Source organism: Vanessa atalanta, chromosome W, assembly GCF_905147765.1.
Source record: "Vanessa atalanta chromosome W, ilVanAtal1.2, whole genome shotgun sequence".
NCBI lineage: Eukaryota > Metazoa > Arthropoda > Insecta > Lepidoptera > Nymphalidae > Vanessa > Vanessa atalanta.
Window position 1 is genome coordinate 3,077,943 of NC_061901.1, and position 24,975 is coordinate 3,102,917.

The 24,975-nt window shown below is 37.6% G+C and overlaps 1 long non-coding RNA gene across 1 annotated transcript; it reads right to left on the minus strand.

Moving 5' to 3' along the window:
- Positions 1-231: 231 nt before the first annotated feature.
- LOC125075728 lies at positions 232-1,145 on the minus strand. Its single transcript, XR_007120239.1, has 3 exons — positions 945-1,145; positions 673-835; positions 232-416 (listed from the first exon to the last, which is right to left on the minus strand). It is a non-coding gene; the product is annotated as an uncharacterized LOC125075728 (long non-coding RNA).
- Positions 1,146-24,975: the final 23,830 nt, after the last annotated feature.

The following is a 24,975-nucleotide window of genomic DNA, read 5'->3' on the forward strand; positions in this document are numbered from 1 at the left end:
TTTGTGAGGCGTTAGTTCTTTCTAAATTTAATTATGCAGATGTAGTTATAGGGCCCCGTTTACTTGAACGTACAAAAAAAATCATCCAACGAGTCCAGAACGCCTGCGCTCGCTACTGCTTTAAAATACCGCCACGTACACATATCACACCATATTTAAATAATGCTAACATCTTAAAAATGAATTATCGTATGCAATTACATTTCGCTACGTTACTTTTTGACACTATAAAATACCAGGTTCCACCTTACCTCTATCATAAATTACAGTGGTTAGGAAATAATGATAGTGAGCATGTCACTAGAGCGTCATTGATAAAACTTAGAATGCCAATACATAGAACGGTGAGTTTCCGAGGAAGCTTTAGGTTCTGCGCCACTAGGTGCTGGAATGACCTGCCTCCTCCTCTTCGTAACCTGAAAACAATAACAAATTTCAGACATAAATATAAATTATTTTTATTAGAAAAACAAAAAGATTGTAGTTAATTATTGCCTATTATTATTAATCAAAATGTTATATAATTCATATATGTATTTGTTAATTTATTTAATTTGGTTCTCTAACAATGAGTATGTGTAACAATAACGTATGTATTTGTATCTATATATGTGTGTATGTATATATACATATATAATTATTACATATTTTTAAAGATCTAATTACGCGAACCTGTCTGTTTGCGGCACGAAAGCAATAGGCTAGGTCTGGTCAGCGCTTGGGGAACTCATCCCTTGACCTTGGCTTCCTCGTACACTTCCACTGTTTTAACCGCCCGTTTTTTACTGTAACCGTCTATCCTCCTTTGCTTGTATGTAACTTTTAAATCCCTAACCTAAAAAAAAAGAAGGCAAGATAAATTACTTATGTCTAGAATATTAATCATTGGCCAAGTCAATATGTGTGTAAACACAACAATGAATACTATATATACAATTTCTTACCTGATATTGTTCTGTCCAATTTTAACCTTGAATCAATAAGTTAATTGTGTCACTATTTGCATTTGTTGTAATGTTCGTGAATGTGGGACAAGCGAGCGGCGCGCGGGAAATACGGTGTTTGCTGTCAGACGCTGCATTCATACTTAATAAAACCCAATATCGCTTATGCCGTCCTCCCGCGCGCCCCGATACGCCCCGCGCCGCTGAGCGCTGGCGCGACAATTAAACATAATTTTTTGTCCTTAGTTCTTTATATTATATAAATTTACTTTCTATGTTTGGTTCCTTCATGTTCAATTTTTATAAATTTATATTGTTTTTTTTTCCTTTTAAATTATATCTTTTATCTGCAACGGCTGTCAGTAATGACATTAGGAGGCCACTGAAAATCAGTGTAGAAGCTAACATGTTTCTACGTATACTGAGTGGTCTCCTTTTGGCTGAATTACACTGCTGCGCACTTATACATACCTACTACTATTTCTTTTCTAAGTAATTTTTGTTTATTTGTTATTTTTTTTCTTTTTTTTTTCTCTTTTGTTTTTCATTTTTTGTTTTGTGTATAATTTTTGTATTACATAGAATAAGTGTCTTTTTGTTCTGTTTTAATTACTATACATTTTGTGTCTGTAGTAGTGTAATTTATTCAGCCAATAAAGATTATTATTATTATTAATAATAAATTACATAGTGAACGGCAAGTTGTAATATCAATACATAATCGATCTTCGTTAGCTTGTCTTTATTCTTCTCACGGTCACTAAGAAGGCCTAACACGACGATGACGAAATAAATAGAGAATAATAGAGAGAAAGTAACTTCAGAGTGTATTTTGTACACGTCATGAAGTGAATGATAAATAGGAATAAACAATAGAACATATCTACGTTGATGTTTTTTCCGATTCCTTGCCGAAGTTTAAGCGAAAAATTTGTGATGTTTTGTCAAGTTCTGTCAATAAAATTTAGCTGTGGTAGTTTATATTATGTGATATTCTTTCTTCTTTTGTTATCTGTATTTTTTTTCGTAATATTTTTGTAATTGAAAATTCTTTTGTTATCTTTTTTTTTTTTTTTTAATTTTTTTGTAATCTCAAAAGATAAGTATTATTATTAAGCAGCTAGACAGTAATACTCAGCAGTGCTGTGTACGTCTGTAATTGGTACATACATCAGATAAGTATCAGTTTTAAATGTTTAGTGTTAAGTGTTTAATGTATGTACTGTTGATGTGCTATTCAAATAAAATAAAATAAAACACCACCAGGCATGCCCAATAGTGTCGCTATCAACAAAGACTTCCATTCGACTCCTTTTGTAGCGGATGACCATTGCGCCACTCGAGGCGCCAGCCACCTTCTACTCGAGTCGAAGAAGAAGTAGAAACTAAAGTCCGGGGGACGGTGATCAAGGTGCAGGCCCAGATGAAGTATCTGGGCCTCATCCTGGACGGTCGATGGAGCTTCGGGCAGCATTTTGTCCATCTCGGCCCGAGGCTCATCAACGCCGCCGCCGCTCTCGGCCGCCTCCTTCCGAATGTGGGGGGGCCGGGATCGCTATGCCGGCGTCTATATTCCGGCGTAGTGAGGTCGATGGCGCTGTACGGTGCCCCGATCTGGGTCGACGCCCTCACCGCTGACAACCGGGCCCTGCTGCGTAAGCCGCAGAGGGTCATAGCGGTGAGAGGCATCAGAGGGTACCGTACGGTGTCGTGGGCTGCGGCGACACTTCTCGCGGGTGATCCGCCATGGGAGCTCCAGGCGGAGGTGCTCGCGGAAGTGTACCGGTTCCGGGTCGAGGCGAGGAACCGCGGCGACCGTCCAGGGTCGGCGGAGGTCGGGCGGATCAGGGCTCTAGCCCAGCGAGCCCTGATCGCCCGATGGCAGGAGGATCTGGGATCACCCACGGCGGGCCTGGCGACAGTGGAGGCGATCCGGCCCCACTTGAGTCGCTGGGTCGAGAGGAAGAAGGGCACACTCACCTTCAGGATGACGCAGGTACTTACCGGGCACGGATGCTTCGGTAAGTACCTGCACGGGATAGCGCGGCGGGAGGTGTCACCCTCCTGCCACGAGTGTGGTGCGCCAGTCGACACGGCGCACCACACCCTGAGTGAGTGTACTGCGTGGGGGCCCCAGAGGCACACCCTTGCGGCGACTATGGGCGGAGACCTCTCGCTGCCGAGCATCGTCAACGAAATGCTCGGTAGTGAGACGTGTTGGTCGGAGATGCGCTCCTTCTGCGAAAGCGTGATGTCGCAGATGGAAGCCGCGGAGCGGGAGCCGGAAGAGGATGCCGCTGCAGACCCGCTCCGCCGAAGACGACCGGGGAGGAGGAAGAAGCGCTACGCGCACCTTCTCCCCCCGCCTCAATAGGCGTCGCAGGGACTAGGGGGGGTCTCAGTACCCCGAGAACCCCCTCTAGGTGTTGGAGGAGGCCCGCATAGGCGGGCCGACCGTCAGGGCGTCACGGTAGCATGCGCAAGCGAGCCCGTGGCGTCCGCCGAAAGACGGAGAGGGTACCGCTGGTTTTTTAGTGGGTAAACCCGGCGTACCTGGGCGCACTCGGCGTCCAGGGCTCCGGGGAGTCCCACACACCCCCCCACCTTCCATCACGTGGGGGAAGCGCGTAACGCGTTTTTCCAGCGAGAAAAAAAAAAAAAAAAGGTTAGGTTAGGTTAGGTTGGAGTACATGTCAGTCGCCTCCTCGTGGCGTACCCTGGGCAACGGGGCCGGCTTGAGCTTGCTCGCCGGCCACGGCTAAGACTGACGCGGCGGGTCAAGGGTCGCTCCCGGTACATCTCTGTTAACAGAGTGGACTGTGGAGCGGCTTCGTGACAAAGTAGGGTTAGGAGTTTTTTTCTTTTGTTGATTTATTATGTCTTCTTCTTTTATTTAGTTTCTTTGATTTCATTTATTTTCTTAGATTTATTTTGTTTTTTATTTACGTTCCTTTGTTCTGTTTGCTTTGTTTTGTTTTGTTCGTCTCATTTTGTTTCGTTGTATATTATTTACTCATTTCTTTCCTACTATTGTAGAGGGGTCGAGACGCGACCACACCCGCTTAGTTGCAGGCGCATCTAAGCGGGATTCATTTATTCGTTTGTCTCCTCATTTACGGGGGAGCAAACCTTTTCGGCGAGTCCACTGAGTCGGGGTGGCCGAACAGCGGACGGAGGCATGATTCAATGCCGCCGTCGGGGGGCTTGGCTTAACCGCCCGGCCTCAGAGGAAGGACACTTCTAAGATAAAAAACCACCCAATCCCAAGTGGCCTCGCAGCGCGATGGGATGCATGGCCGAAGGGTATTTCGGTCCCGACTGCGTTTCGATATATGTTTTTATTAGCTAATAAGTATGGCCAATAGCTAATAAGTATCGAACACAGGCGGCCCGTTTGTTTCTATGTAATGGACTACAGAGTGGCGTGGAGTATCTTTGAAACACATTGGCTTAGTAATATCGGGATATAATGCTAAGAAGTCACTATACGGATGGTTAGAGTTTATTGTTGTTATCGATCCTTGACCATCTATCTAATCTCACTGACGCTAACACAGATAAATTCGTCATTTCGTCTATTAGTTTCTTCCTGAATACGTCTACTACTAATTTATGGTGGCTTAAAAAGTCTGCGCCTAAAATTGGTTGATTTACTTCTGCTATAACGAAAGTCCAACGGTAGGGTCGCCGTAAATTTAAATCTAAAATAAGAGTTTTTACACTATATGTTTTTATTTCGGTCCCATTAGCTGCGTACAGTCTGTACTCACTACAACTGTTACTACGATAAAGTCTCTTAGTCGCTGGAATAACTGAAATATTCGCACCAGTGTCCACTAAAAAATTGTAACCACTGTTTTTGTCCATAACACATAGGCGTTTAGAAGTCAAAATGGTGCCAATCTCCGCCTCCGATTGCACCATATTTAGTTTTCCTGATTGATCTTTTTCCAAGCACACGGCTCCATACATTTCGTTGCTCTATTCCGGTAGCGATAATGATACGAACAAAGCCAATCCGCACTATCGGGCGTGCGCCGGCTCATATTACGCCGTCGCGATGTAGACCGAGTGTCTATGTACAACCAGCGCCACCTGAGAACTTAAGTGTAAAACCTTTCTCTGAATTCAAATAAAGCGTCAGTCCGTTACGAATCATACTCGAGTTTTATTAGGTTATGGCCCCAGTCCAAATTAATTAAAAAGTCTTTATAATAGTGCAGTTACAATGGCAGGAAATTATTCGTTGAACGTCCCGAAGCTAAAGGGATAATTACGACGATTGGGCATTCGCCGTCGAAAACTTTCTGATTCTCGAAGGTATCGACCTCGCGAACAGTGCTACTCTCAGTGAGCAAGATGATCGGAAGGCTAAAGCAAAGATGGTGATGACTATCGACCCATCACTCTACGTTCACATCAAGAATGAAACCACCGTGCATAACTTGTGGGCAAAGTTAAAGTCGTTATTTGACGATTACGGATTCACGCGTCGCATCAGCCTACTCAGAACTTTGATTTCCATCCGCCTAGAGAGTTCGGAATCAATGACTGCGTACGTTACCCAGGTTGTGGATACGGCTCAAAAGCTAAAAGGTACAGGTTTCGAGATTAATGACGAGTGGGTTGGTTCACTTTTATTAGCCGGATTACCCGACAAGTTCGCGCCCATGATAATGGCCATTGAGCACTCCGGCATAAAAATAAGTGCAGATGCAATAAAGACCAAGCTGTTAGATATGAGTGCAGATATCGAAAATAAAACCGAAGGTGCATTTTTTTCAAAAGGTTCATCCAAACATCAACGGAATGGCGGGAAACGCACACAAGCGTTAACGTCAAACAAAAACATCAGCCATTCAAGTGACGGAAAACCGGTGAAAAATATTCGGTGCTACAAATGCAAGTAACTCGGAAATTTCAAAAATCAGTGTCGTTCCCCAGAAATGGAAAAAGATAAACAAGTAAATGCATTTAGTGCAATGTTCCTGACGGGTGAATGAAGAATGTTAACTATTTTTGATTATTGGCACTCCATATTTTCTGTCAAAAATAAAAAATTATAGCGAAAGAATTAATTCGATACGTCAATTAGTTTCCGATTTATAAGTAAAACAAGCTGCAACCGCACGACGCGGGCTGCGGGTGACGGTGTGACGTCATTGTACAACACGCTCAGTCTGGCTCACTCAGTCCGCCCTTGTTTGCGCGCCCGTGCTGTCGAAATTATACCTAAATACTTTTAAAAATGTCCAATCCAAATACTAGGAAATCATGTGTTGTGCCTAAATGTAAAAATACAACTATGAATTCGCCGGAAAAGTTGTTTTTTATATTTCGTATTTTAGCATCCGAAGGATGCTAAAATGCGAAATAGCTATCGGCAGACTTAGATTCTTTGAGTTCATGTTGCCACACGCTTGTGTAGATCTAAAGCAAGTTGACCTGCTAGATTCAGTAGTGATTTCTGCATGTGGAATAGTTAATCTTCAAAGCAGTCTGTTTAATTTAGAGTAGCTTCCTAGTGTTTTAAGCAAAATACATTTAAGTTTATTTTATTGTATTAAAAATATAAAATATTGAGGTAACGTACATTCCATTTTCCATTAATGTTTGTGTTATTTATAGAGTTTTAATAAAACTATCTTACATTAGGATAATGTTATTTTATTAATTTATCAAAAATATTTTCCTTCCAAAACTTAATACATTTTTCAAACATATCATCACAATATTTTTTATTATAAACTACTTCCTTCCTGCACATCAACCTTCCTTGAGGTTACAAAGTCAACATGTGCAATACAAAATAGAGCTTTCCCTTTTCCGGTCATTTGCATTTGTGTTTGTATCTGAGCATAATATTTTTTGCCTAGTTTACCTTTACTACAATACGTAGTAAATATTGTTGTATCAGCATTATTTCAAGTTGTTGTGCCGAACATTCCAGTGTGCTGCGTGGCGCGGTCCAAAGTCCATCGCGCCGTTCCTGCGCTGCGTTGATCAGCTGTTGTTCGTGGATTCAACCAAAGCGAGGAGCGTGAGATATATATATATATATATATTTTTATTTATCCGCGGGAATTATTTATTTTTATATTGATTTTTTATTTAACCATTGTTGACCACCTGTACCGTGAATACTTTTCCGTTACATTTTAATAATTTTATATTAATTTTGTTTTTAAGTTTTTTTTAATTAGCACTAAAAATGATTAGTGATGAAAAACATAGTGCAAATCCTACCAAGGGTACCTTAAGAGAGCTAGTCACTAAGCGTAGCTCAATTAAGGGACAAATAACGAAGTTTAAAAATTATTTAGATAAAATCAGTCAACAATCTCACTTGTCTACAATTGAATTAGCTGAACTATCATCGAAATTAGGTAAATTCGAAGGTTTGTCAACAAGGTTCGACGAGTTGCAAAGTCAAATAGAGGTGATAAACAGTCAGGATCTTGACACTGAAATTGATGAAAGAGACGATATTGAGCAGGACTTTATCGTGAATACCGTTAAGGCAAAAAATATTTTACAAAAATATGACAACATTAAAGATGAGGTTAGACGTGAATCTGTATTTCAAGACGCTCAATTTGGTCTCGATCATCGCAACATTGGCGTAAAATTGCCACAAATAGAAATTAAAAAATTTAACGGCACATATTTTCACTGGCTTGAATTTCACGACACATTTTTAAATTTAATTCATAATAATCAGCATATATCAGACGTTCATAAGTTTCATTATCTAACGTCTTACCTTGAAGGAGAGGCAGCCCGCATTATTTCAAATCTGGAGGTTTCCTCATCCAATTACAAGGAAGCGTGGGACTTGTTATGTTCGAGGTACAACAATAAACGGCTTTTGATTAACCACCATCTAAAATGTTTACTCAACGTTCAACAGATCAGTCGTGAGTCTGAGGTTTCGTTACGATTTTTAGTAGATCACGTAACTAAGAATTTACGAGCTTTAGCTAGTTTAGGGCAACCAACAAATCATTGGGATACTTTATTAATTTTCATATTATCTTCGAAATTAGATTCTACTACTTTTACGAAGTGGGAGGAGTTGCGGAACAACCATGACGAATTTCCTACTCTAGAACAATTTAATAAATTTTTAATTGATCGTGCGGATGTTCTTGAATCCATAAATCGCAATTGCAACTATAACAAAACATCGCAGAATACTCAACGCCCTCCTCAACCAACAAACAACAATAAACAATCAAAATTTGAGCGAAGCTTGGTAAAAACTTTTCCTTCTACAGCTCCAAAGGGTTATTCTTGTGTAATCTGTGATGACAACCATCACCGTATTTATGATTGTCCAATATTTAAATCAAAAAATTATAAAGATAGATTTTTTGAAGTAAAAAAAATAAAATTATGCCCTAACTGCTTAAGGCAAGGTCATTCGGTTAATCAATGCCGTGCCGGTCCATGTCGTGAATGCAAGAAGCGTCATAATACATTGCTTCATCCAGTTGATACCATTAGTAACACAATTAGTAATAGTGCTCTATGTAATTTTGATTCTGATGATGTTATTCTGTCTACAGCTCTAATAGAAGTGTCAAATCCAAGGACAAATCAATACGAAACTGTCCGCGCATTTCTAGACTGTGGCAGCCAATGGTCTTTTATCAGTAAATCTTTAATGCAAAAATTGTCTCTCAAATCAAATCCTATTGAACTTGATGTAATAGGCATTAGCAATAGACCTGCAGATACAATAAAAGAAAGTTGTACTGCCCAAATCACATCTAGGAACAGTTCATTTAGTGTAACGCTATCATTATTTGTGCTAAAAGACATAACGGGAAAAATTCCTAACACTACAATAAATAAATTAAACTTAAACATACCTAGGAATGTAAGTTTGGCCGATCCCTATTTTTACCAACCAGGTCCAGTTGACATATTGATTGGATCCGATATTTTTTGGGATATACTAGGGAGCGAACAACGTTCTTTAGATCCAAAGTCCCCTAAATTAATTAGCTCAAAGCTAGGTTGGTTGGTTGGCGGTCCTATCAGTATATTTACAAACAAACATTCTACGATTCATTGTAATCACATTAAAATATTAAAACCTACTTCATTTATTGATACAATGCTTACTAAATTCTGGGAGATGGAAGATCTACCCCACAACCCTATCCTAAGTAAGAATGATAGGGCTTGCGAACTTCATTTTATTAAAAACACTATTCGACTACAGTCAGGCCGGTTTTGTGTCAAATTACCTAAATCAGACTCACCAGATCGCCTTGGTGACTCCTATACTGCAGCGAAGAAACGTTTTCTAGGCCTTGAAAAACGGTTTCGGAAAAATTCTAGTTTAAAGGCACAATACGTTGAATTCATCCGTGAATATGCCGATTTAGGTCATCTTTCTAAAGTTTGTGCACAAAATCCAAATAATTCTTATTTTCTGTGTCATCATGCCGTGTTCAAAGACAATAGTGAGAGTTCTAAGATTCGCGTTGTTTTTGATGGATCCGCTCCAACTACATCAGGTTACTCTGTTAACGACATCTTATTGGCAGGGCCAAATATTCAGGATTCGCTTTTCTCCATTTTATTACGAGCGCGTCAGTACAAATATTTGTTAACAGCAGATATCGAGAAAATGTACCGCCAAGTACTCGTTCATGAAGACGATCGAAATCTACAACTGATATTATGGAGGGAAGATGAATCCTTGCCCATAGAAATGCCTCGGTTAAACACCCTTACTTATGGGACCGTTAGTGCAAGCTTTCTATCAACACGATGTCTTTGGCAGGTCGGAGAGGAATGTGATGATGACATGGTAAAAACTATAATTCAAAGAGATTTTTATGTCGATGATCTCATAACGGGAAGTGATGATGAGGCATCATTGCTTCACATTCAAAATTCAGTTTCACAAGCGTTAAATTCTGCATGTTTTAATCTAAGAAAATATAAATCCAATTTACCTACTATTTTTAATAACATATCTAACACTCAAGAAAATTTAATTTTTAGTGAATCTTCTAGTACTTTAGGAATCGGTTGGTGTCCCAAAACAGACAATCTACATTTTCCAATTAAGACTCCGGGACAAAATTCTGTAATTTCAAAACGATCAATAATGTCCAATTCATTTAAAATTTTTGACCCTCTAGGCCTTTTAAGTCCATGTACAATTCAACCTAAAATGAAATTTTTGCAAAATAAAAATTATGGAAACATAAACTTGATTGGGATGAGCCAGTCTCTCAAGATATTGAGCGAGATTGGATTAATTTTGTTAATAACTTAATCCACATTTCAAATTTGCAGATTCCGAGAAGGGTCATCGGTAATTCTCCAAAAACAATAGAATTTCATACTTATAGTGACGCTTCTATGAAAGCTTTGGGAGCTTGTATCTTTGTTAGGACCATAGACGACAATGACCAAATAACTGTCAGGCTTCTATGTGCTAAGTCCAAGGTTTCCCCATTAAAACCTGTTACCGTTCCCCGCTTAGAGCTTTCTGCTGCTTTACTTGCCGCTAGACTTTCTAAAAGCGTAGCTAACAGTATAAGATACAAACCTTATCGTTGGGTACATTGGTGCGATTCCACCGTCGTTCTGGGGTGGCTCAACAGTGATCCTGGAACGCTTAAAACTTATGTAGCTAATAGGGTCCTAGAAATTCAAGACACAACATTATCTTCATGCTGGCGCTATGTGCCCACCAGTCTTAATCCTGCTGATTTAATCTCCAGGGGACTCAGCGCCTCTGAGTTACAAAATTGTGATCTATGGTGGAAAGGTCCGAGTTACCTATATCAAGCCGAGTCCAGTTGGCCAGTCTTGAATTCAAACAGCATTTTAAATGATCTACCTGAAACAAAAAATAGTTCATTAAATAATTTACCTAAGTTCAAATATAATAAAAGGCACATACCTGTTATCATGTCAAAGGGAGCTACACTCGCAGAACCTGTAATAAAATTCGAAAACTATTCAAAATTATCTAGATTGCAAAGAATCTTAGGATATCTTAAGCGATTTATATACAATTTAAATAATAAAAACTGTAAACTTACCGGAAATTTAACACTTGATGAGCTAAATGACTCATTTCGATATTTGTGTGCAGTTGCTCAAAAACAATCCTTCGCCACTGAATACAATATTTTAATTCAGGGAAAACCATTAAATATGAAATCTAAAATTTTGTCTTTATCTCCATTCATAGATGACAATAACTTAATCAGAGTCGGTGGTAGGTTAGGTGCATCTGATTATTCTTACGATAAGAAATATCCCATTCTTTTGGACTCATCACATCATTTAACAAGGCATGATATTCGAAGATGAACATATACGAAATATGCACGCTGGTCCTCAGCTTTTACTATCAACTATTAGGGAATACGTCTGACCTATCAACGGAAGACGCCTTGCACGACAAACTGTATTTAGGTGCGTACGGTGTAGGCGGATCCAAGGTAAAATGTTAAGTCCTAAAATGGGTGATCTACCCTGTCAGCGTGTTACCCTTAATTTTCCATTTGCATCTGTAGGCATAGACTTCGCCGGTCCTTTTTTCATATTAAATCGGAGAGGTCGTGGTGCGAAAGTAATTAAATGCTATTTATGCTTATTTATTTGTTTACGTTACAAATGCGTACATTTAGAAGCAGTTAGTGACCTAACAAAAGATGCTTTTATAATGACTTTAAGACGTTTCGTGTCACGTCGAGGCAAGCCAGTGGAAATATGGTGTGACAGTGGTCGTAACTTCGTATCAGCCGCCAAGGAGTTAAATTCTTTTTTAAAAAATAATCAACAATCTCTAATTGACTTTGCAACCCACGAGAAAATTAAATTCATATTTAGTCCTCCGTACGCTCCTCACTTTGGAGGAATCTGGGAAGCAGGGGTCAAATCTGCTAAATTCTTTATAAAGCGCGCCATGGGCAATTCTCATTTAACATTTGAGGAAATTTCTACATTATTTGCACAAGTGGAGTCTATATTAAACAGTCGTCCTTTACATCCATTATCAACCTCTCCTGACGATTTCCTTGCTCTTACTCCTGGTCACTTTCTTATTGGGAGGCCGTTGACTGCGTTACCATCGCCCGATTTGAAGACAGAAAATCTCACTACCACGCAGCGTTACGCTCGATTAGAACAAATCCGACAACACTTCTGGCGTCTGGCGACGCTGGCAAAAGGAATATATATCTGAGCTGCAGCAGCGGACGAAATGGAGAACAAATCTTGCCAAGCTCAATATAGGGGATTTGGTTTTAATTCAAGAAGATGATGTGCCCCCTTTATCCTGGCGTCTCGGGAGAATAACTCATCTGTATCCGGGACCAGACGGAGTGCATCGGGTAGCAGACATTAAGACCACACGAGGTTCCATTCGAAGCCCAGTGGTGCGGATCTGCCCTCTTCCGAAAGCTGAAGATCTTCAATGTTGAAAGGCAACCTTTCAACGAGGGGGGAAGATGTTCGCGCCTACAACCATTTAAGGGAGCAGCAACTCCTTAAGAACATTTTTGCTATTTTTTATAATCAGGCGCTTCATAGTTCTACATACAATTATAATCGCACCAGTTTTCTAAATCTACCGACCACATTATTTTAACTTTTATAAAATGTAATTTCTATTCATTCAAATTATTGCTGTGCCACTTCTAACTTTGCACTCGAACCGTTGTACACCTTTCTAGTAATTAAAAGCAGAATCAAGATTATTTTGGGTTTAATTTCAACAAAATTAGGCTCCATAGTGTTCACTACGAAACACTAATGAAGATTCAGGTTCGGATCCGGAATGCGAAACACTTTTTTTCAGAAACTATATGCAAAAGGCTGCTCTCTTATCCATATCTAGAGAACCACAACTGTTGTTAGGTTTACCTAAAGAATGCTATTTTTGTATTAATATGTTATCTGAAACAACAAAATGTACGCCGCGAAATATTATGATAACTTTAAAAAAAATACGCTTGTATCAACCTAATACTATTCTGGCCTTGGATTTTGGTTTGTCGACTAGTTCTGTTACTAAAATCATAAGGGTTACTGTTCCGGCTATAGCATCTGTACTTAAATCACCTGCATCCGATGTTCAGATGAATCTACCTATTCCATTTAGAAAAAATTACAATCAGGTTCAAAGCATTATCGACTGTTTTGAGATTCAAATTGAAAAGCCTGTTGATGCCGTAAAGCAAGCTCTTACGTGGTCGGATTACAAAAACTGTAACACAGTAAAATATTTAATTTCAATAACACCAGACGGGTTAATAAATTTTATTTCACCAGGGTATGGCGGCAGGGTAACAGATTCATTAATTTTTGAAGATTGTGATATTTTGCAAACTTTACCTGAAGGATCAGCAGTATTAGCAGACAGAGGTTTTAAAAATATTGCACATTTGCTACAACAACATGGACATACTCTGATCAAACCTCCTAGCGTGAGCACTAAAATAAAAGCGACCCGAAAAGAAGTTTTGGAGACAAAAAAAATTGCAGCGTTACGAATACACATAGAAAGAGCTATCGGCAGACTTAGATTCTTTGAGTTCATGTTGCCACACGCTTGTGTAGATCTAAAGCAAGTTGACCTGCTAGATTCAGTAGTGATTTCTGCATGTGGAATAGTTAATCTTCAAAGCAGTCTGTTTAATTTAGAGTAGCTTCCTAGTGTTTTAAGCAAAATATATTTAAGTTTATTTTATTGTATTAAAAATATAAAATATTGAGGTAACGTACATTCCATTTTCCATTAATGTTTGTGTTATTTATAGTTTTAATAAAACTATCTTACATTAGGATAATGTTATTTTATTAATTTATCAAAAATATTTTCCTTCCACAACTTCATACATTTTTCAAACATATCATCACAATATTTTTTATTATAAACTACTTCATGCACATCAACCTTCCTTGAGGTTACAAAGTCAACATGTGCAATACAAAATAGAGCTTTCCCTTTTCCGGTCATTTGCATTTGTGTTTGTATCTGAGCATAATATTTTTTGCCTAGTTTACCTTTACTACAATACGTAGTAAAAGTGTTTGCCTTGGTTGGACACTTTACTTCTAGAACGCAGTCATCAGTAAGTCCGTCAGGCGAATCACCAATCATAGGCCACTCATTCTTTAAAAAAAGACCAGTATCCACTATCTTAATACTATGTAGCTTCGAGACTTCTTTTATGACATCCTTTTCTAATTTTTTTCCTCTTTTGATAGCATTCGTTTGATTAAAAGTTACAGCACCAAATATTTCCTCAACTAAAGAGCCATCTTTTGTTGTGCACTGAGCAGCTTCGTGCATTTTTGAAGCTGTTATACGTCCGTAGCGCATCTCAAACCACAAATTTGAATCTGATTGAGCTGTTGTACCCTCTTTTACTTGATGACATCTTGATTCCGTCATTTCGTTTTTACAAAATGTTATAAAACTTTCAACGTGAAAATCAACACAGGATTTTTTGAAACGATTAATTAAATAATGAATGGACATTTTTTCAACTTCTTTTTTTTCACACATAAAATGTGAAAGAGAACATTGTATTTGAAGCTCTCTAAGTTTTAATGCTACTTTGTCAAAAAAAATATTTCCATTCTGGCCGACTGAATGAAGTGTTATACCACTTGTACCGAAATCTTTAGCTTTAATCATTTTCAGTGTGGTACCAATACCTGAGAGCTTAGATTTTTTCCAATAACACTTGGTAGCAGTCGTTGAAGGCTCCTCACTTCGACGATGTAGCCACATTAAAAATGCTATAGTATGCTTACAGCCACCTCTGCTGGCGGCACAATCTTCGTAGGTTACATTTAAAACTTCTTCATCCTTTTCATTACATTCTAAGCTGCAATGATAAGGTGTGGTACGTACGCGGTGTTCTGGCGTGATTCTACATTTAACCGTACATACATCACCTACTCTTTTTACTTGAACATAACCAATAGCATCATCGCCATAGCTGTCTCTTGCCGATCTGAAATAAGTTTTCAATAAAAATAAATGGTCTTACGTATTTTGTTAGTAAAAAAATACAATTAAATAAAAAAGGTTTAGTACAACTGTTCAAACAACTATAATTGCAATAAAAATTGAGTAAAATAAAATAAAATGACCTTACGTATTTTAAATTTAATGATAGGTAGGTACTTCTACTATTTGAGTTTGTAGCAATACGTCGTCGCATTATCAACAGAAACCAAAACTTATGTCAAGTATGTAAGTAACTAATAATAAACTTAACTTATTTGAACCGCATGCCACACCTATTACACGACCCCTTTGAAACAATGAAAAGCTTTCAGATTTTGTTATTGGAATTTGAAGTAGCACGCGGTCGTTTGTAACTTATTTCTCCGAAAATAATTATTTATTGCGACGTCTGTTTTTTGTATAAAAACTTGTGCATTCGTTTGAAACAAGTGTGCATTGAAATAAGTTAGCTCTGTCTATGCCCACACCTATGCTTGTATATATCCCATCAAAAACATAAATGTAAAAATGAGAGCCAAGTTAAATATTATGATATATACCTTGGTTGTTGTCTTCAACGACAAAAGAAGTAAGATCTAAATATGTGCCAAGTTAAATAGTCCTTTCTGAAATTTATTTATAACTACATAAAATATCATTTCTTCTTATGACTTGGGATAATATATTGTTACCAAGGTCTGACTTGGCTAGTTCTTATATGTTTAGAATAACAAATTATAACTCAGAACATCTAAGAAGAATGGAGCGCAGCTCAGTATTGCTTAGTTAGTATTAACGTACATTAAGAGCTGCGATGGTCCAGTCACTAGAAAACATGAATCTTAACCAGATATTGCGAGTTCATACCCAGACAAGTACCATTGAATATTTGCGTGCTTAATTTGTGTATATAATTCATTTGCCTATATATATATATAATTCTAAGCCTGTTAGGCTTAGAACTTACGAAGGCTATAATATAATTCGTATATACGAACTAACCAAGTCAGGCAACAATATATTATCCCAAGTTATAAGAAGAAATGATATTTTATGTAGTTATAAATAAATTTCAGAAAGGACTATTTAACTTGGCACATATTTAGATCTCACTTCTTTTGTCGTTGAAGACAACAACCAAGGTATATATCATAATATTTAACTTGGCTCTCATTTTTACATTTATGTTTTTGATGGGATATCACTACTTTTTGTATATAAATTATTAGTAGGTACTTATTAATAACAAAATTAATACCAAATGGTATTTGTTAAACTATTCTATTTTCCTACGTTACGGGGTGTAATTGTCTTTTTTTGTCATACGTTCTAGATAATATAGAACCTCTGTAATGTTTGAGTGAATTGCCCATTCAGTGTCCGGATTTTTTTACGCGTTTTCTGTTTATACTTAATTTGGCCAAGTAGGGGTGGTATAACGTGCGCAGACGGTTGTACTCTATAATAAAGTTCTCTTGTGTCTTGATTTGACTTGGACCTAAATTGATAAAATGTACTCCATCTAAAGTTTTAACTCTGGAGAGGCCAACGTAAGCCTGCTCTTTACTTAATATAGAGGATCCTATGTCGAAAAGAGCACCGTCAAGGCGAAGGCCTTGTGATTTGTGTATAGTAGTAGAATATGCTAAGATAATAGAGAATTGTTTCCTTTGAACATATACATTACTTAATATCTGAAACTTGGTTTTGACTTCTAGTTCGCGAATTAAATTAAGTTTTAATTGAATTGTTATTTTACATGCGCAGCGAGCCGAGATGGCCCAGTGGTTAGAACGCGTGCATCTTAACCGATGATTTCGGGTTCAAACCCAGGCAGGCACCACTGAAATTTCATGTGCTTAATTTGTGTTTATAATTCATCTCGTGCTCGGCGGTGAAGGAAAACATCGTGAGGAAACCTGCATGTGTCTAATTTCAACGAAATTCAGCCACATGTGTATTCCGCCAACCCGCATTGGAGCAGCGTGGTGGAAAATGCTCCAAACCTTCTCCTCAAAGGGAGAGGAGGCCTTTATCCCAGCAGTGGGACATTTACGGGCTGCTTATGTTATGTTATGTATGTTTACATGCGCTGTTTCTGTTGTCGGCGTCTCAATGTACCTTCTCTATTTCTCCATTGGACCCATTCACCAGTCCTTTGCTGACATCAGCATGCTTGCTCGATACTGTTCTTTCAAGCAATAAGGATCCCCGTTTGTAGCCCTAGAGTACATACTTAAATCATCCCAGTTACGATATACATACTCTATTACAGTCTCACGAAACCTATTTTTTTGTTGTATACTAGTATACTCAATCAAAGAATATGCAATCGAATGGACTAGGCAGCTTCAATCAATCGGAAGGCAGTGGAGTAATTCTTATGAGCGCGGTTGCCACTCGCTCGGACACGTCCGCGTCAAGGATTTATCGCAAAGCGTCGCGCGCCGTGTACCGAAATGCCTAATATTATTATTTTTTAAAGTATAATGATTTTACACCATTGATGTGCGCTAAATGCCAGTTAATAACGTAATAAATACGAAAGTCGACTATACTCATAAATACTAAAACGAAAATGTTTGGATTTAAAAAAATTAAGGGTGGTATTCAACTCGTTATATATTCACGCGAAGACCTTAAAATCCACATTAAGACCGGCTGTAATAAGTTTTGATTGGTGGATCTTACATAATTTTTTTTGCAGTTATTACAGAAACTAAATATTATATAAGTGTTCCTAATAGACCCAATAAAATGAAAAATTATAATAAAATGATAAAAAATTACCAGTTTCAGATTTTTTCCTTTATATTGGCCTAATTATCTACGTGCATGCCAAATTTGAACTTTCTAGGTCACCTGGAAGTAGGTTATAGTTTTGATCTATAGGTCAGTCGGTGATAAAAATGACGATTTTTAGACATTAATATCTAAATAACCATTTGAGATGCGCTTATGAAATTTAGAACACATATGTATCTCGCGAGTCTCAATATATGAGCCAAATTTGACACATTTATATGTCAAATAGTTTTTGAGTTATGAGAAGGTCAAAAGTGGCTCCAAATGGTTCGTGTAATATTACACACGGTGCTGCTCGCCAGTTCTGATACTAGAACTTGGCTGACACGCTACCGTGTGTCTAGATACTCGTGCATTTTTAAATAAATTCATTAATTCTGGAAAGTTTACTTACCTTTGCATTTTTATCCCTCGCATTTCGGTGGCAACAAAATCACTATTTGTTGATAAATAATGAGCAATCATTAATCCATCTATTTTAGGTAGATTATCCGATTGCCCTCTTTACTTCGTCCATTTTATTAATATAAATAATCGAATAATATTTACTATTATTAGACTATTAACGTAATACGCGAACGAAAACACGACAAATTACTGCGCAAGCTATTACAACTACTATAAGTGCTGGCGACTTGATACTAAGCGGTACGCTGCCCACGCGACGCGTTGTGATATGACGTCACAGGTACTCACGCGGCTGTTAGCGGGACACGATATTTTTCGAAACTTTGAATGCCTATAAAATCAAAACTACTAGGTATTTTTGACTACAACAAAAACTAGTGTATTTGTATCCATACAGGCTTTACTGAGAAAAAAATTCAAGCGATTTGGCATACCTAGTAACATTCTTCATTATACTAACTTTGTATATTTATAATTGCAAAAACACAATTCATATATTCATGGATAATAATTAACAAGCAATAACAATTATACTATATCACAAAATTATATCGTACTGTTACGCCTGGTGGATGCACCCTTATGTGCTGACGTGCACTTCAGCATGCTGCATCAGCAATAATGGCTCAGTAGTCAAAAGCGAAGAATGATGGTCAGTCTCTCCGAATCCGTCATACCGTTCAGACATCTTTTCTATATATTTCCACTGTTTCCTTTTGTTAAATTCTATGTCTAAATCTTAATAAATCTCTGTTTCCTTAAAAATAGTTTTTTTAAAAAGACTCCAACGGAAACCCGCGTAACATTGGTGGCAGCGTAAAAAGGATATAAAAACTATCCCCGGGTCCGTCTCCGTTAAAATCAGACTAAAAGTAAGTGTAAAAGTGACGAAACTAAAACAAAAAGTGGAAAACTAAAACTGTTTTACTTACCTTAAATCTGTATCGCGAATTGATCAACGTCTCAGCATCTTTTACCCGCTATTCCTGAAAGGAAAAGAAGAGTCTCCTCCTCGAAAAGGAGAGTGACGAAAGAATACTTACCTCGACTCTGCATCTCTCACCGTCTCCGCATCCTGACTCTGCTATTTCAAAGACAAAGAAAATCATCATCATTCGACTTGCTGTGAAATATCATCATGTCCCCGGCACTTCGTCGTCGAGATACCGCTGTTTCCCACTGTTCACGCATCGTCAGCGTCTAGACATCGGCTCAAGTATGCGTGTCGCGTCACTCCTTATCATCGCTACATTCCAGTAAGTTAGTCATAACAATTCACCGTGTATTAATTTCTCTGTATTCATTTTTTTTTGTGTGTTTGCTCGTTCTTTATTTTATTTTAGCTCTCCGTATTGCTATATTTCACTGTGTCCGGTTGTATTACAAAAAAAGTTCCTTTCTTACATAACATTATATTATGCCTAAAGCCTTAAAATCAGAAACAGATTTAAAGCTTGACGTCCCGGAGCCTAACTCCGAGATTCCGCAGTCTCCCATATTATCCCCGCGAGTCACTAGATCTAAAGCAAAAACCGACATGGATATCAACACGCTATTTAAATTTATAAAGCCATATAATGGTAACCGAGAAGGGCTTAATTCCTTCATAATAAACTGTAATAATGCAATTGAACTAGCAACCGAAACACAAAAGTCAATTTTATTAAAATATATTTTATGTCAACTCGAGGGAAAGGCTGAGCTTGCCTGCTCCATCAAAGAGTTTAACTCTTGGGACCAGCTCCGAGAGTTTCTTAAGACACAATTTTCTGATAGAAAACATTATTTCCATTTGTTAACTGTCCTCCAAGAGAGCAGACAAGGCCAGACCGAAACTATTAATCAATATGCACTAAAAATTGAAACGTATTTATCGCAACTATTGTCCGAGATTTCTCTTGCGAATCATCCAAAGTCAGAACTCGCTGGTAGGACCGCCATTTCATAATGGACCTTAAGCCAAATTTGTCACTGACAGTCAGATGCAAGTCTCCAATAAATTTAAACAAAGCAATCAATATCGCGATATTAGAAGAGCGTATCATGGAGTCTGTATATAAGAGATCACAACAACACAATTTTAATCAAAATAAATCAATAAGTTCATTTAATCGACAGAGAGACTCACAACCAAAGACTTTGCAGCGGCCAAACTTTACAAACTCAAACTATAGCCCTCCTACTCGTAATCTTATAATTTGTAGATATTGCAAAGCTATAGGGCACACAATTGATCAGTGTCGAAAACGCGAGTATAACAATCGCAATCGCCCTCCATCTTCTACTCCATTTAGACCACAACCTCGTGTTAATTTTGTGTCTGAACCTTTGAGTGCTAACACTGATGATGTGACGAAGTTGACAATTCAAAAAACTAAGTCAAGTCTCGTATCGGTGTCGTGCGAGACACCATCCAATTATTAAATCCGACGCCTTTCTACTTAATAAATCCACTGAATCCACTGTATCCGCTGTTACATCAGCGACCACTGTATCTTCTGTATCCGCTGTAACATCAGCGACCACTGTATCTTCTGTATCCGCTGTTACATTCGCGACCACTGTATCCTCTGTATCCGCTGTTACATCAGCGACCACTGTATCCTCTGTATCCGCTGTATCCACTGTGTCCACTGTGTTTTCCACACCCTGTATCTTCCGTATCCATTACACCCACTGTATCCGTTGTACCTACAACACCCACCGTATCTTGTGAAACCGCTGTATCCACTGAATCCGCTGTATCCGCAACGTCCACTGTATCCGTAGAGCCTGTAATAGAAAACAAAGTTTACGAAATTAACATAAATCATAACAAAGTTTGATAAAATCCAGATCCATTCAAAATTCGCCAAAATTAATAAAAGAGAAAATAAATTTAAAAGGTATTGACCCTGTCAAATGTACTACTAAAACATCCGGACATTTCTTGTTAAAAATAAAAATCTCTGAGCCTGTAAATAAATATATTCAACATAAATTTCATGTTATAAATGATATCGACTTACCTTATGATGGGATCATAGATACAGACATGCTTAACTCATTTGGTTGTAACATTAACTATACATCAAATAAACTTGAAATCAAAGGAATTAAAATACCAATGCATTTTCATGAACCTGTGTATACAATTCCCGCCAGATCTGAAATGATTATAGAATGTTCCGTTTCAAATCCCGAGTTGAAAGAGGGTCTTATACTAGATCAAACTCAATTTAAAGACATCCTCATAGCCAATTGTATAGTGCGAGTAAAGAATAATAATAGGATAAATATATCTGTTATTAATACCTCTGAATCACCTAAGCCTCTTAATTCTAATTTACTTCTAAATCTCGTTCCTATTGAACCTGATTATGACGCTGTTTCTGAAAAGAATTCCCTAAAAATTCCTATAAATGCTATACAACCTTATGACTCTATTACACGTACTCAAGAAGTGTTAAATCAGCTCAGAGCCTCGCATTTAAACGTCGAAGAAGCCAATGCCCTTTATGAAATATGTTCTAATTATTCCGATATATTTTACCTACCTGGTGATCGTTTATCTTTTACTAATGCCTTGGAACATGAAATTAATACTACAACTAATGAACCAATCAATGTAAAATCATACAGATTTCCCGAGTGTCACAAACAGGAGGTCCAAAACCAAGTTGATAAAATGTTAAAAGACGGAATTATTAAGCCATCTATGTCCCCATGGTCTGCCCCCATTTGGGTTGTCCCGAAGAAGTTGGATGCTTCTGGCCAGCGTAAATGGAGAGTCGTAATAGATTATAGGCGACTTAATGACATAACTATCGGAGATTCATATCCGATACCTAACATAAATGAAATCCTGGATCAACTTGGCAAATCAAAATATTTTTCAACACTCGACTTGGCATCCGGTTTTCATCAGATTAAAATGGCATCAAAAGACGCAGCCAAAACAGCCTTTAACGTTCCCCAAGGTCATTTCGAATTTCAACGCATGCCATTTGGGCTTAAAAATGCTCCCTCGACATTCCAGAGGTTAATGAATACCGTACTTACAGGCCTACAAGGCACAAGATATTTCGTATATCTCTATGATATTGTAATCTATTCCTATGATCTCGAAACGCATATACATCATCTTGAAACCATATTTAAACGTCTTAGAGAATAAAATCTCAAGCTTTAGCCGGACAAATGTGAATTCCTACGTAAAGAAGTCTCCTACCTCGGTCATCTCATCACTGATAAAGGCGTGAGACCTGACCCCGAGGAAGTAAAAGCCGTGAATAATTTCCCAACACCAAAGTGTCCAAAAGACGTGAAATCTTTCTTAGGCCTCATGTCCTATTATAGAAAATTTATACCCGATTTTTCAAAAACAGCAAAACCTTTAACTTGCCTCTTAAAGAAAGACGTTCCTTTTATTTGGGAAAATGAACACCAATTAGCTTTCGAAATCCTAAAATCTCGTCTCGTTTCACCTCCCCTTCTAATATATCCAGATTTTGCTAAACAATTTACCCTTACGTGTGATGCCTCAAATTACGCCATCAGCGCAATTTTATCACAAGGCGATCCTGGCAAAGAACAACCGATTGCCTACGCCTCAGGAACTTTAAATAAAAGTGAAGTGAATTATAGCACTACAGAAAAAGAATTACTAGCCATTTTATTTGGATGCAAAATGTTTCGCCCTTATCTTTATGGGCGCAAATTTCAAATAATAACCGATCACAGACCCCTAAAATGGTTATTCAATCATAAAGATCCAAGTAGCAAACTGCAGCGTTGGCGATTAAAATTAGAAGAGTTTGATTACGATATTCAATACCGAAAAGGCAAACTGAACTCAGCGGCTGATGCTCTTTCAAGATATCCCGTAAATCCCATTTATTCTGATCAAAACAATTCAAATCTTGCGCAACCACAACAAAGTTCAAACTCACCTGATTTGCAAAACCTTTTAGTGTCTCCTCCTTCAAATGTTTCTGGTCTTCTTAATCCTGAAATAGAACAGGAAGTATTAGATTATCTCAATTCTATTAATGATGAGGTACCCGTCACTGTCGAACCCGATCCACAACCTTCAACAAGTTTTCAAAACCCTGAAACCTTACCTGAGTCAACTAACCCTATACCTGAAAATGAAAAAATACTAAGCCCATAAGGTGAGTAACCTATAAGGTGAGTAACCTTGACGATGTCTCGAGTGTTCCCATTAATCCTGGAAAAGAAGATATAAAAAATGCTAATCCTCACCTTGATAATATTCTGAATAGTCCTAACAGAGAAATATTCGCTGACCTACTCAGTCCAATGAATTCCGACGAATACTACACTGATTTCTTAAACTTAACGTATACTAAAAAGGATTTCAATACAGTAATACATGAATACACAAATAATCTCTTGTCCTCTGAATGCAAAGTAGTTATTTTACCAACGTCTATTGATTTGGATGAAAGCAACCCCTATATTGAAGAAGTTTTATCCAATCAAAAAGACAACACCGAATTTATAAATAGAGAAAGAAAACTAAATTCCTTCTTAAGTCTCGAGTACAACAATAAACTATATTATTTCCTTTTCACTAAAGTTCATCATTTTGACAATATTAGATATCCTGACTTATTTGAATCTTTAAAAAACATTCGGAATGAAATATTAATTAACTGTCCAGATTCCTGAAATGAAATTGCCATTTCCGATTTCAAAGATCCTTTCGTTAAAATTAATTACATAAAACTTTATAATATGATAAAGTATCTTTTTAACAACACAAATATAATAGTCAAAATTTATAGAAATACAATTATCTTTCCAACCCCTAGCGAAATTCCCAAAATCCTTAAAGAAAATCACGACATACCTATTGCAGGTCTAGTAGTATGGTCAGGTTTGAAAGAATTAGTCTAGACATTGTTGGTCCTCTCCCCGATGCCGGTCAAATAAATCTAAGATTTATACTAACCCTTCAGGATGATCTCACTAAATATTCTATTGCCCATCCAATTACAAATGCTACGACAGAAGAAACCTGTGAATGTCTCATCCACTTTATTTCTTTATTTGGCATTCCTAAAATGATTCTAACCGATCAAGGTACTAAAACTACTTTACTGCAGATGTATTCAAGAAAACTTGCGAATTCTTAAAAATTAAACAAATATGGTCCTCACCATACCATCCCCAAACTCAAGGTGCTTTAGAGAGGAGCCATTCTACACTCAAAGAATATCTTAAATCATATATCAACGAAAGTCAAACTAACTGGCATCAATATATCTACACAGCCATACTGGCCTATAATACTAACGTACATACTACAACTAAATTCACACCTTATGAACTTGTCTTTGGTCATAAACCCTATCTCCCAGACTCTATCTATGACTCTCAATCTAGTGGTACTTACCATGAGTATATTCAAATGCTGAATCATCGCCTTAAAATCTCGAGAACTAAAGCCCTAGAAAATATTTCCAAGTCCAAACATACTTCTAAAACATATTATGACCAACATACCCGTCCTGTAACTTACAAAGTTGGTGACTTAGTGTATCTTAAAAATCATTTACGGTTAAGAAAAGCCCTGTCACCTGTATGGAAAGGTCCATACAAAGTAGTAAAGATTCATGGAAACCATACCTTATCTCTGCTCATTAACAGGCGACATGTTAAGCATCATTATGACCAAATAAAACATGCCAACTCAGTTGAGTCATAATTATATTCCTTTATTTTATAAATTCAATTATGTTCTACTATTTCTTGCTCCAAACCTTCTCCTCAAAGGGAGAGGAGGCCTTTATCCCAGCAGTGGGACATTTA